General features: G+C 40.5%; 1 protein-coding gene across 6 annotated transcripts in view; it reads left to right on the forward strand.

Annotated features, from left to right (window-relative positions):
- LOC117225653 (uncharacterized) overlaps positions 1–14,297 on the forward strand; it is a 1,038,968-nt gene that overhangs the window by 997,111 nt on the left and 27,560 nt on the right. The window lies entirely within an intron of this gene.

Consider the following 14,297-nt stretch of genomic DNA (forward strand, 5'->3'; position numbering starts at 1 on the left):
AGCCGCTTTCCGCTTTTAGATACTTCTCCTGTCCTACAACGTCCGGATAATAAAACAGCTGCTTATAATTAATTCTTGTGTTGGATTGAATCGTTATTGATTCATAGAATAAATACGGCAACGAACACCAGCTGTGTGATATGTATTTACATGGTACATTCACATTCACATTTTTGTGCAAAATAAAAATTGTCTAGGTCGATTGTAAGAAACAGAAGTTAGATAAAAATGTCATTCTCTATGTAAGAACTGTTTATAACAAAGTTTACAACTTTGTATTTGATCTATGAATTTTTGTCATAAATGCATAAAATTCGCAGTCTAGATTAGTCAGAGATGATGGGATCCCATAACAGAGGGATTCCTGTACTCTTTTTAACTGTAACACTAGCAGTCAATTGCATAGCACCCAATAGCTGCACTCAATTACATTTGCAGTTATAATTCTACAATAAATTCTACACAAGTGATTGACTGAAAGTGTAAAGCATAATTTGACACAATATTGACCTAGCATCACTCATATTCCATGGTAGATAAATATGGCAAGATTCTAAATGTAATTGTGCTTCTACTGTATTTTTTCAACTGCATAGTTACAAATGTACACAATGTAATTACGATTATTTTAATTTTTATTATTATTATTTCATATTTTATTATTATTTTATTATTATTATTTTTATTATTGTTATTTTAATTACGATTATTACTCACTTATTTTCACAAAATAGGTTGATTCAAAATGTGAGAAGCAAATTCAGCACATTATTATCCTAGCATAACTCATGTTTCATGTTAGGTAGATATAGTAGGATTCTACAATAGAGAGGTACAATTGTATTTTTTTCAACTGTATCGTTATAACTGTACACTATTACATTTATAGTTATAAGTCTGCAATAAGTTCTACACAACTGGTTGACTGAAAGTGTAAAGCATAATTTTGACACAATATTGTCTTAGTATCACTCATGTTCCATGCTATGTAGATATGGTAGGAACCTACAATGGAGGCGCTACTGTACTTCTTTGAACTGTATAGTTATAAATGTACACTATTATATTTGCAGTTATAATTCTAGTAAAAGTTCTAGAAAATTCGTTGACTTACAGTGTAAAATATAATTTGATACAGTATTATCCCAATATAATCCACGTTTCATGTTAATTACATGTAGTAAGATCATGCCACTGATACACTTCTGTGCATCTTTTAACTGCAGACTTAGAAACATAAACAATTGTAATTGTACTTACAGTGTAACAATAAATTCTGTACAATTGGTTGAGTCAAAATGTAAAATATAATTTGACACAATGTTATCCCAATGTCACCGATGTTCCATGAAAGGTAGATATAGTAGGAACCTGCAGTAGATGCGATACTGTACCTCTTTTAACTGCGATAGTCACGAATGTACACAATTAGAAACGCGGTTATAATTTCACAATAATTGCCACGAAAAGTCGGTGGCTTCCGAAGTCGTACTTCGTCGAAGTATTGTCCCGGTATCTTTCATGGTTCGCGTTAATAAAAATTCTATCGCGGATGATTAAAAGTTGCCGAGTCTTTTTATATAATTTTAGAAACACACCGCGTATAACGGGCTGAATAGTCGCTGCAGACAGTTGGGTCGAATTAATTGGAATTACGTTCTCTAACCCTCACCCCTCCGAGTTCCCTCCTTTTACACGTAGGCACCCCGCGCCGCCCACCACCGCCGTTGTGTCGGCCGTCATTGAAAGCGGTACTCATTTTCCCTACTATGGAATGTAATAATTCGCTATTCAATTTTCTCGATCCACACCATCTATTCAGCGGCGCGGGGGAACATGAAATATTCATTCGTTTGCGCGAATTTCGCGTAAACTTCGCCGCGCCCGAAGAAACCGTTGCCCGCGTGTCACTATCGCAGCGGCCGATTAACAATTTTATTATTCATACTCTTTATTAATTTCGTACGTTCGCGTTTCATTAACGTCCGAGCGTTCCCCATTGTTCCGCGCCTTTTCACCGGTTGTATTTCGACGCTCTGATTAAAAGCCAATTCTCCGGCGATTTTTCGCCGGAAAAACCCGCGGATATTATTATTAGAAATTTCGCGAATTCGCGGCGTAACCGTTCGAAGAGCGCGTCTGATTTTTTTTTGTGACAACGATGATCGTTATCGACACGGTTATACCTGTGGTAGTTTAGGGGTGATTTAAAAGAAATGTTGAAAATTTTTTAAGTCCAACTGCGCTCTGAAATTTGGCGAACAGCTTTGGTCCACGTTAAAACGATGCTCGCGAGAAGGATTTTCGATGGGAAGAAAGTCGAGACTTGAAATTCGACAAAGAATGTTCGACCTCTTGTGACCTTCGAAACTTTTATGCTTCAAATTTATTTTTAAAATTTTGCATAGAGCTTGTTTTCGTGTGAAAACAATATTTGCGAGAAGGATTGTCGGATAATCGAGATAAGATACAAGTTTTCGTGACGAATGTGTTACTATAATGTCAGTTCTTGTCTTACCGACGTTTTACCTCAACTAACAAAAAATCCTTCTCTGTGGAATCGTTCGGAGAAAAATCCGTTCCACCGTTTCAAATAAACAGAACCAGCTTCGCAAGGTAAATCGAATTTCCAAACGCGGACGTCCGACGTCTCGGTAGAAGAACAATTCAACGATTAATTCTGGCAACGAAACGGCTAATCGCGCGAAAGTGTTCTTTAATCGCATGGTCTTTTAATAACACAATGGCGGAATTTCATGCGAAGGTGGAAGAGCGGGCCCGATTGCAGTGGCACTTAATTAAATACGACCACCCCCCGGCGCACCAAGTCTCTCTCCCCCCGCGCCTCCCTGCCGCCGTGTCGCCCCGGCAGATGCAATCAAATTTCAATTAGAAAAGGAACTTTTTTGCACGAAACGCACCGGTGTCTCGGTCGTGCAATTTGATTTAATGCCATATTATTACACCGGCGAACGTGCCGGTAATAATAGGAAGCTCAAATTGCCCTTAATAGTAACATACGCGCGGATACAATATGGATAAGACCGCGTTTAGCCCGAAATATATTTCGCCGAAGCGATATTTACATACCGGCAATTAGCGTGGCCCTTGGTCCGCGACAAAGCGGACCCCGTGGTGTGTGACTTTTTCCTCTTCCTCTCTTCTCTTTTTTTTTGCTCGTTTTAGCCTGTTATTTTTTCTTGCCCCGCGGATCGATAACCGACGGAATTCGTTTTTATTATGAAAGTCTGGTAAGATGGCGTCGCCGGTAACGACGCTCTTCCGGAGTTACAACTTCTGAAATTAGTAGTCGTACTCGTCTCCCGCGTCGCGGCCCCGATATAATAAAACATTATTATTCAACGGAATCGAACCCCTTATAGAGCATATTTCCCGCGGTTCATCGCTGTATAAAACACATCCCCGCGCGCGCGCGCGTTTTTATACATTCATATAAACGGCCGGTTTACGGCGGTGCTTTACTCCTTCCGCGCGCTTGGCGGTTTTCGCCGGGCAAGTCGATGCATTTTTCAACAATTATTCCGACGAAACGGAGATACGACGTTTAGAATGGTCGTTCGCCGTGTTGCTTTTTAGTCGCACGCGAGGTGATAATAACGATTTCGATTTGATACCGTGAATTTGTAGCGGTTTTGGAGCCAAGGCCGCGCGAAAGTCGCGTTATCGACCCGAGCTATTGCTTGAGAAAAATTTTCTGTTCATCGTAATATTGGTTATTTCGGGACTGACAATGTTCCAATTCGATATTTTTTCATGTGGTCGATAAAGCGAGCAACATATTCTAAGTGATCAAGTTGTTCTGCTCACCCTGTATATCATACGTTACGGGTGTGACCAACTTTAGCAATGAACCTATTTTCACTTTATTTACACATTCAAGGAGCAACTATGTTCCTTATTCCCATGATTGCCGGGAGATTAAGTTAGATCGTCGAGTAAATTGAACATTGACCTCCAAGGGTCGACTATGACCCGTATTACTATACTCTCCTAAAAACAAACATCCTTGTAAAACGAGATTCGTAAAACAATGAAAAGTTAGTTGGTCAAATTTTTACGACATTATTAGGTTCAAAATCACGGGAGTGGACTTCATTTTTTTCGGGGATCCTTACGAAGAACGAAAGGAGCAAAAGAGTACGTGTTTCCACGATATCGCAATTCATCGTTTCTCGTATCACGAAAATCCTAATCGAACTGGGTGGTGCGAAGTGGACGAGTGGGTGGAGTAGGTGGCGAGGCTCGCTCTCAAACGAATCGACGTGGCAACTTTTAATTGCTCCGACCTTATCGAGCTAGTCCTGGACGTTCGGCGGTAGATCCGGCGCCGCGTCCTTTACGGCGTAATGAGCAGAGATGCGAGCCGCTTGACCGAATCGCTCCATTTTCGATTTCTCCTTAATTACCAATTAGAGGCAGATGGGGAGGGAGAGGGGAAAGTGAGAGTGAGAGAGAGGCCGGCGTCGATCGGCTAAAACCAGCAGAAGAAATTACACGGACCGGTCAGCGTGGCGGGTAGATCGCGCATAAAAATCTCGAACCCACGTCTTTCCCATTTTTGCCTCTCCTCTCGCCGCGATTCTCCCGTTATTATGCTTTTTCCTATTTCTTTCGTCCCCTAATTAACCTCCGGGATGCTTGGCCCAGCGGACGGATCTCTCTTTGTAATTAATACCTCTTTTTTTTGAGCTTGCGAAACGAAACTTCATACGAACGTGTGTTCACTCGAAAAACTTCGTGTTAGATTTGATAGAATTGAATTATAATTGAACAGAATAATATTCAATGTCCGATATTTTCAATCTTCAATTTTAGTGAAACATAGCGAACGTTCAATAGTCAGTTAAATAAAACAATCTTCAATACACAATATTCAGTTTTCAATTAAACGAAACAATATTCAATCTTCACTTAAACAATATTGAATTTATATTTAAAGTGGAATTGAATAATTTTCAATCTTCAATTTACTGTACGAGTCTTGAATTCAACGATATCCAATCTTCATTATGCAATCTTCAATTATTTTTTAACGATCTCAGATTTTCAATATTCCGACTTCAATTAAATTATACAATGTTCACTGTTTAATGTTCCATTGACTTGAACAATCTTTAATCTTCAATATTCTATTTTGAATTGGATTCATCGATCTTCAATGTTCTATCTTCAATTGGATTAAACAATTTTTACTCTTGATAATATCCTCAATTGTATAGGCTAATCAAAAATCTTCAATATTCTATTTCGAATTGAATTGAAATATATTCAATCTGCAATCTTCAATTGGATAAAACCATCTTCGACCGTCAATATTGAATCTTCGATAAACTTACGTAATCTTGAATCTTCTACATTCAATCTCCTTTTGAATTGAGCAAAATTCAGTCTTCTATATTAAATCTTGAATTGAACAATTTTCAATCTTCAATATTGAATCTTGAATTGAACAATTTTAAGTCTTCAAGATTGAATCTTGTGTTGAACAATTTTCAATCTTTAATATTGAATCTTAAATTGAACAATTTTCAATCTTCAATATTGAATCTTGAATTGAACAGTTTTCGATGTTCAATATTGAATCTTGAATTGAAAATTGAATTGAAAATTGAATTGAATAGATGTTCAGTATTGAATCTTGAATTAAACAATTTTCAATCCTCATTAAGGAATCTTGAAATAAATAATTTTCAATCTTCAATATTGAATCTTGAATTGAACAATTTCCATCTTCAATATTAAATCTTGAATTGTACAATTTCCATCTTCAATATTAAATCTTGAATTGAACAATCTTCAATATTTAATCTTGAATTGAAATGAACAATCTTCAGTAATAAATCTTGAATTGAAATGAACAATCCTGAATTGAATTGGACAATTTGCAATCTTCAATTGAAGTGTGCACTGAAATTAAAGAAAGAAGTTTGAATTGAATAATATTCAATCTCCGAATAAATTGCAACACCTTCAATCTTCAGTGGAATGATCCATCTTCGGTCTTGAAATTAATTGAAAAATCTGCCTTCCTGAATTCTGAATCTTCAATTTACTTGAATCTTGAATATTCAATATTCAAACTCTAATTGAATTCATGTAATTCAACTGAGAAAAAATTAAAGTCTTCAGCAGAAATGAAAATAGAATCAAACAGCCTTTAAATAGTGTTTCAATAATAATTTCTTTCGAATTACAATAAAGAAAATTTTCCTCTAATTTGGCACCCAGATTTCTGATTTCAGTCGTTATCGGATAAATATTCGAATACTGTCTACCGGAGTAGACTGTCAGAACTTCGCAAGAAAAATGATGGATTCGTTACGGGCGTTCGTTAATTACGATCATATTCATCGTGATTCGCGATCATTAGCTTTTTCATCGGGCCAGCGTTAATTGTTTTCCGTCGGCGCGACTATAAAAAACTCGATCAGAATTTTCAGGCCGCTTCCTTTCTCTTAAGCGATCGATTTTCTTGAGAGCGAGATCCGAGCCCGCGCTCGAGACGTACAAAGAGGCAGGCTGGTACGGCGCCTTTTCATCTCGGCCGTTCCACCGCTCGGCATTTGTCCGTGTCTAACGTGTTAATCACTCCCGTCTGATTAGATTATTAATTGTCCTGGGTGGCAGATGGGGCCCCGGCATGGCCGTAATTACGGCTATTACGGATCGTACAATCGCTCCGATTTAGGAAGCCGAGGGGAGCCACGGAACGGATTACGCTCCGAAAGAACTACCAACGCGGGCGCCGGATATCTAATTTTGTTTACGACATTATTAGATTCTCTCTTTAATCATCGCTTCCATTAATTTCCCGTCCCGCGGGGGATTCTTTTTTTTATCGCCGTTCCACCTGCAATTTCAAATTATTCTCATACTTCTACTCTCCATTAAATAAAAACCATTCGTTCTTTTCCAAATAAAATTTAAGTAATAATATTTCAATAAGTTAAAACAATAAGTTCTTAGTACAATAAATGCTGTTGTTCTCTGAGTCTTGTTTACTTGTTCAGACTGATTCCTCGGGTGATTTGAAGCAACTTTTTCTTTTACAAAACTGTTCTCCGAGGCTGCGTTCACGAGATATCAACGAAAAACGTGGGCCAATAAGAGAGCGAGTAGAACTGGCGTGTCCCGCCCATGCGTCCAATGCCGCGCCACGCGAAACCGCCCCAGGCCCTCCGTTTGGTCCGTATTTTTTCGTCGATAACTCGCGAACGGAGCCACGTAGAACATTTTCGCGAAGGAAAAAGTTGTTCCAAATAAGCCAAGGAATCACATCGTCGTGTCTTCTCGATGGTAACGTGAGTCTCGGGACATCCTGTATGTAAAAGGTGTAATAACGTCTTCCGCTGCATAAAATATTATTCAAACAATTCCATGGTATATTGGATCAGCAGCTGGTCCATTTTCCGCGATCGCAATCGTTCCTTAGGACAGGTTTGCGTTTCCAGCGAAAACGAGCACGGCGAGCAAAACAAATTCTGGAGCATCCACTATGTTGCGAGTGTCCATAATCATCGCGAGTTTATCGAGCCGGATATATTTCGCGCGGATGGCCGGCGGGCTGGCCTCGGATTATCGTAGCGTAACGCGGGCAAAAATGATCGCGGAGTCATCGCGGCGCACAAGTTCCCTGAAAACGAACGGCCACGTGAAATCGAGATAACGCGGCGTGCAACCGATTCCACGTAGAACTGTTTATCACGCTCCCATTACATGGTCAATCTGCTGCCGATTTTTTTCCCTACCGTCCGCGGTTTCAATCCGCCGGCAACAGGGCGATCGGGAACGGTCTCGCGATCGGCGTACCGTGAACTTCTATTATCGTGGCGATCGCGTCGCCGTCCCCTCGGTTCGACAAATACTGGCACAGTCGATCCTCTAACGGGGCCGGCAATTTCAGGAACCGTTAGGATCCTGCGTAAGAATCGCACGATCGAAATGCAATTAATTACATCGGGAATGCCGGACGACACGGATACTCCGTTAACAGCTCATTACACTGTAATGAATCGTGACGACTTGTTCCGCCTGTATACAGAGTGTACAATTACGGATGTTCGTGTGAACTTGGTAAAAATATCAAGTTCCGATTACGTCAAGGTTATATTAAAAACTGACGAGATAAACAGCGGTTTTGAGGATACGGTTTTGAGGAGGGCGGAAAAGATGATTTTTGAGAATTCTTTTTGGAGAACATTGCAGAGTTATCTCGAAAACTCTTTCGGGGTTTGAAAGAGCATACTTTCGAGGAGGTCGCAGAATTTTTTTGTCGAGATGTATTCATTATTATCGAAGATACGATTACTTTCATCGAAGTACTTTTCAACAGCGTTTCAACGTGATCGCTGCTGCTCCTAGTTGGATTATTCGAATTCAATAGTTAATTGACAAGAAACTAACAAACTTTTTGCGACGACTCTTTTTGGGTTTGAAAGACCATACTTTCGAACAGATCGCAGAATTTTTTTGTCAAGATGTATTCATTATTATCGAAGATACGATTACTTTCATCGAAGTACTTTTCAACAGCGTTTCAACGCGATCGCTGCTGCTCGTAGTTGGATTATTCGAATTCAATAATTAATTGACAAGAAACTAACAAACTTTTGGCGACGACTCTTTTTGGGTTTGAAAGAGCATACTTTCGAGCAGGTCACAGAATTTTTTTGTCAAGATGTATTCATTATTATCGAAGATACGATTACTTTCATCGAAGTACTTTTCAACAGCGTTTCAACGTGATCGCTGCTGCTCGTAGTTGGATTATTCGAATTCAATAATTAATTAACAAGAAACTAACAAACTTTTGGCGATGACTATTTTCGGGTTTGAAAGAATATACTTTCGAGCAGGTCTCATGATTTTTCTGTCAAGATACATCGATGATAGCCAAAGATACGGTTACTATCATGAAGGTCCTTCTTCAGTAACATTACAAGATGATCACTCGGACTGCATAATAACAGGTCAAGAAACAACCTGACGCATTCGAATCATTTTAAACGAACAATCGGAGCTTAAGGAAACCATTCTCAGCCTCGATGTTCCGACTAAACGAAAAACCAGAGTCAGATCACCGATGGATAGAGACCCGAACGGTTTGTTCGCCGTAAGACGACACGGGCGGATTGATTAATGGAAAATACACGGGTCCCGGGGAAATTCATCCAGGCGTGAGCCCGTATCAAGGTTAAATACGGATTCTATACGAGCGAACGTTTAATAATTTTAATGAGGAAAGTTCAGCGCGCGGCTTACTTAAGGAAGTAATTGGTGATTACAGCCGGCGGGTCGATCTTTAACGAGCAATCCGCGCTATTTCTAATTAGTTGATTTCACTAATAATAACGCGAAACGCTTCGAACCACCCTTGCCTGGCCCCGCCCACGGCGCTGCCCGCCGGGAACACCCGCCTATCCGGCTCCAGAGCTCGTCGCCCGTCGCCCGTCGTCTTCGTCGTCCTCGGTATAACCGCACGCAATTCATTCCGTGTCCCAAACACCGGCAATCCCGGCGTCTTAATTATACAAGCCGGTGTCAATCTTTCCGCGGTTAACGAGAATTTCCGGCCGCGCGGAACGAACGGTTTGTCGCCCCCCCCCCCCACTCCGTCGCTAATTAATACGACCGATTTGCATACAATTCCAACCGCGGTAAGAAGAAAAAGGGATCGATCGGAAACAGGCCGGCGCGAACAAGGCTTATAAATTAGAGACACCCGTTGTTCTCCGCCAGCTTTAAATAGCTGACGATGTCGGCGAGGATGGATCGCGGCCGAGATCCGAATCTCCAGGAATCTCGAGGACTCCTCAGCAACCGGCTCTCTCTCGCAATGCTTTCGTTTTTATTCTATCCGCGCCGTCCTCGAATTCGTGGATTCGCAACGCCGCGACGCGGAGTCTCCGCGTACGTAGCTCGGAACTTTCCTCGTGTCCCGTCGCGTCACGTGACCTACTGCCACCTCGAGTTGAAATGGGCGAACCTCGGTGGCGTTTACCGCAATTAATAACTCGCTACACTTGTCTGAACTGAAACTAGTCCTTTGGAAACTGAACACTTGTTATATTTGTTGTTTAATAAATTATACCAAATGGGCGTGGTTTCCGGTTACCTGACCCTTTCGAATTATTTGGAACCAATAGAGACGCGAATTATTATATTTTCCGCATGGAATTCTTTGTTATTTACACCTTGTGTATGTGAACACGACGGGAATTATTCGCTCGCGTCGTTGAACTTTATCTTCGTTCAATTTAATTCGCGTGATAATTCTTCGATTGAACCGCACGCTTTTTTAAACACAAATGAAAATGAGTTTCATTACAATGTATACGGAAAAATAGAAATTACCGAAGAAAAATCCTCTGGTAATTATCTGGCACGTGCTCTCGCGCTACGACCACGGAATATACACATAACCTCACTCTCTACATAATACCGCACGAGCTTTTACGTACTGCCGACTTCATAACCACGCATTCATTCCCAACCTATTCACATTATTGCCGTTCGCAGACTGCTTCATACTCGTACAATGAAAACAACTCTCACAATTTGTATCTTTGTTGAGACTAACAGATTTCATTCTCCTTGTGCTACATACGTATAATAATAATAGTAACAATGTTGACGATTTTGACGAAAATTAAGATTAATAATAGATGAGGATATGAGGGGTTTCTGAGGACATTTGAAGTAACTATTTTCTTTGCAAAAATGTTCTCAGAGGCATCGTTAACGAGTTATTAACGAAAAACACTGACCAATGAGAGGCGAGGCGCGAGGCAGCCGAGCCAATAAGCGGTCGAAGCCCAGTATATAATATAATAATAATAATTTTATAATATAACATTTACGGAGATATCGTAAAAATGGGAGTGAGAGACATCTATAACTGAAATCGGCAATTACTTAGTTGCCAACCCAATGTTTTCAGTTACGATAAATTTTATCGTAAATGAATCGAATCAATTGTCAAGCAGAAAAGTAAAACTTCGTATGAAGGACTTCAAATTTTTTAATTACCTTCTCAAAGATAAAATCCTCGGATCATTCCTACAGGCAGATTGTCAACTTTTGATCACTGTCCTAACCTTGTCCTTACAGTTTCGCACCAAGTTCGTCTTACGTCGAACACGCGAAAATCAACGAACTGCATAAACTCTCCGAGTTCCGCGATAATTCGGCAACAAAATGTATCGATCGGCCACGGGAATCAATGTTCCCCCGAATTAATAACGCAGCTCGCGGTGAAGCAACGGGGGAAAAAGGCGATCGGTATTGCCGGAGGGGACGAAAAAAATGAGAGGAGCAGTGGGATGCGAGGAGTGGGGCGAAAGAGAAAGAAAAAACGAAGGAAGAAAATTGGAGAAAGAATTGAAACGTCATTCCGCGAGCAATCATCGAGCTGCCGGGCGCGCACACGATCGGCCAGATCCTGGACAGATAAATTAGCAATTTAATTATGGAACTGTCAAGCGGTAATTAAATTAATAACGAGAAACCTCGAATCCAATCCGATCCATCGTAGCAACCTTTCGAGGCTCTGCGCTCCCCCCCTCCCCCTCCTCCCTACCTCTTTCTCTCGCTGCCGGACAGCACAGTGTATCGATGTATGCGTGTGTGCGGGCCGTTTTGAAGGCTGTCAGAAATTGCAGACAATTTTCTCCGGCGCATCACCGCTCTCGGCTCTTCCCCCTATCGCGATATTTACGTTTCGTTTTGCCCAGCTCGCGGACGTCTGTTTCGTCTGAGCTTTTAGTTATCTGTGCGGCCGCGGCGTTGCGAGCTTCCTGCAGCAGTTCGTTGCTCCTTGCGATAGAGAAAACTGTTTATGAATCCTGCAGTTGTTCCATCGTAGAATTTATCGGCGGTTATCGGGACCGAAGAGATCCACCGCGGGAAATTCGTTCTCAATCCTGCTGTCCCTCTCGAGAGACACCCTCGGTTTTAACGCTGTAGCGATATCCTGTTTCTTTAGGTCGCGAATTGTTGCACCGAGATCCTTTTAAAATTTATGAAGCTGTATTATCTTTCGGACTTGTTCGAAGCTGTATTATTTTTTTGGACTTTTCTAAAGCTACATTATTTCTTAGACCTTTTTAAGATACTTCTAAGTGCGTATACCATATGCTATGGGAACCATACATCTGTTTCTTTAAATTGCAAAGCATTCTACCGAGATCTTCCAAACATCTGTGACTTTTATATGAGCCGTTTATTTTGAAAGTGGCATAAGTCACTTTGTTTTTAAGTCGATATATTTAAGGGTTTGCGTTTGAACACGTTTAAAAATATGGATGCTAACTTTCGAGAAGATTTAACTTGTATTTGTTATCTCAGGATACTGATATTTTTCTCAGTATAAATAATTTCGTATAAACATTGAAAAATCACCACTTTTCATTACGGTAAAGTGACTTATGCCACTTTCAAAATAAACGGCTCATGTGTAGAACGTTTGAATTACCTTATACACTTTACTAGAACACAAATGTGTATATTAGATTAATATTGTAAGATAACAGTGGCTGCGAAATATGCATAGAGTGAGGTTATGTGCATGTTCCGTGGCCATAATGAGGGAGAGCATTATTTTTCTATAAATATACATGTTATAATTAAATACATTTTCATTTATAATCAGGAAGAATGTAGTTTATTTGAACAATTACCACAAATATAGAACTAGATTGGCCTTTTTTCAAGAAGCTGTAGCAGAACATACATAAAATAAAACAGAATATACAGTACTTTTTAAGGAGGATATAGTCTTAGTCAAAAGCAAGTGATACTTTCCGAGAAAGTGCAGAGAAACATTGGACATAACGAAGCACTCTAATAAGATCAACTGGGTTAAAGGCTGCACCACGAATCCCGAATATCTAATACCAAGTACCAAATACCGAGCACCAAATATCACCGAATATCTAATATTTAATATCGAATGCCAAATACTGAATACTGATACTGAATACTGAATACTAATATTTAATATATCGAATAACAAATACCGAATATCAAATACTGAATGCCAAATACACTGAATACTGAATACTGAATATCTAATATTTAATATCGAATAACAAATACCGAATATCAAATATTGAATACTGAATATATATATATACACCGAATATCTAATATTTAATATCGAATAACAAAAACCGAATATCAAATACTGAATACCAAATATCTAATATTTAATATTGAATAACAAATACCGAATATCAAATACTGAATACTGAATACACCGAATATCTAATATTTAATATCGAATAACAAATACCGAATATCAAATACTGAATACCGAATACACATCAAATACTGAATACCGAATACCAAATACTAAATACCGAATATATATATACACACCAAATACTGAATACCGAATACACCAAATACCAAACACCAAAAGTATTTTCGAACAGTAAAACGGTTTACTCGTATACGCACCATCGTCACAAAATTTTTGCTAAATTAGTGTTCCATAAAACGTGCGACGCATTCGGTTTACAGCCACTGTAAAATCGCCGTTGGTACCAGAAAATATTCACTCGGCAGTCGGCAATGATCGGCCAATTAGGCTCTCCCTCGACAAAGTTCCCGGGGGATAAATATCGCCGGTACCGGATCGCATTCGATTTCGTAGAAAAAAAAAAAGAAGAAAGAACGGTCCGCCGCATTAGCGCCCGATTGAAACTCGGCGATACGCGTCGTTGGAAACGGGTCCGACGAAAATTCCCCGATACTTCGACGGGCCGATATTTTATCGAAAACTAGATTCGGCCGTAACCGGAGCAATAAGATCGGATCTCTTTTGTCGACGGCGCGCCGCGTGAAAGTTCGATCAGCCGGCCGCTATAATCGCCGCTGCGCGCCCGGTCCCGATCGGATTGCAAATTAATATTCCGCCGACGGGGAAAAAGTCGCTCGATATTTTAATTCGCCGAGCGCCGCCGAATTTCAGCGGCGGAGGATCAACAGGTTTGGTCCCGTTCCGCCCGTCCCGCCCCCGCATCGGCAGCCCTGGACCGCGAATTACCATTTCTGGATCGGTCTGCAGGGCCGCCGGCCTATGCGCAGCCAGATGCAGTATCTTCGACGGTATTGCGTGGCCTGTATGTGCATACAGGTGCACTATCTGTGACCGAGTAGTTACGCTCGAACGAATACGATATCGGCGCAAGGAGCCGCGTGTGGTCCGCTGAATCGCGACCGAATCGTTTTAACCGAACGCCGCACGGTAGTCTGGGAGGCGGCAATTTCTGATC

The sequence above is a fragment of the Megalopta genalis genome, chromosome 14 (genome assembly GCF_051020955.1).
Source record: "Megalopta genalis isolate 19385.01 chromosome 14, iyMegGena1_principal, whole genome shotgun sequence".
Taxonomy (NCBI): Eukaryota; Metazoa; Arthropoda; class Insecta; order Hymenoptera; family Halictidae; genus Megalopta; species Megalopta genalis.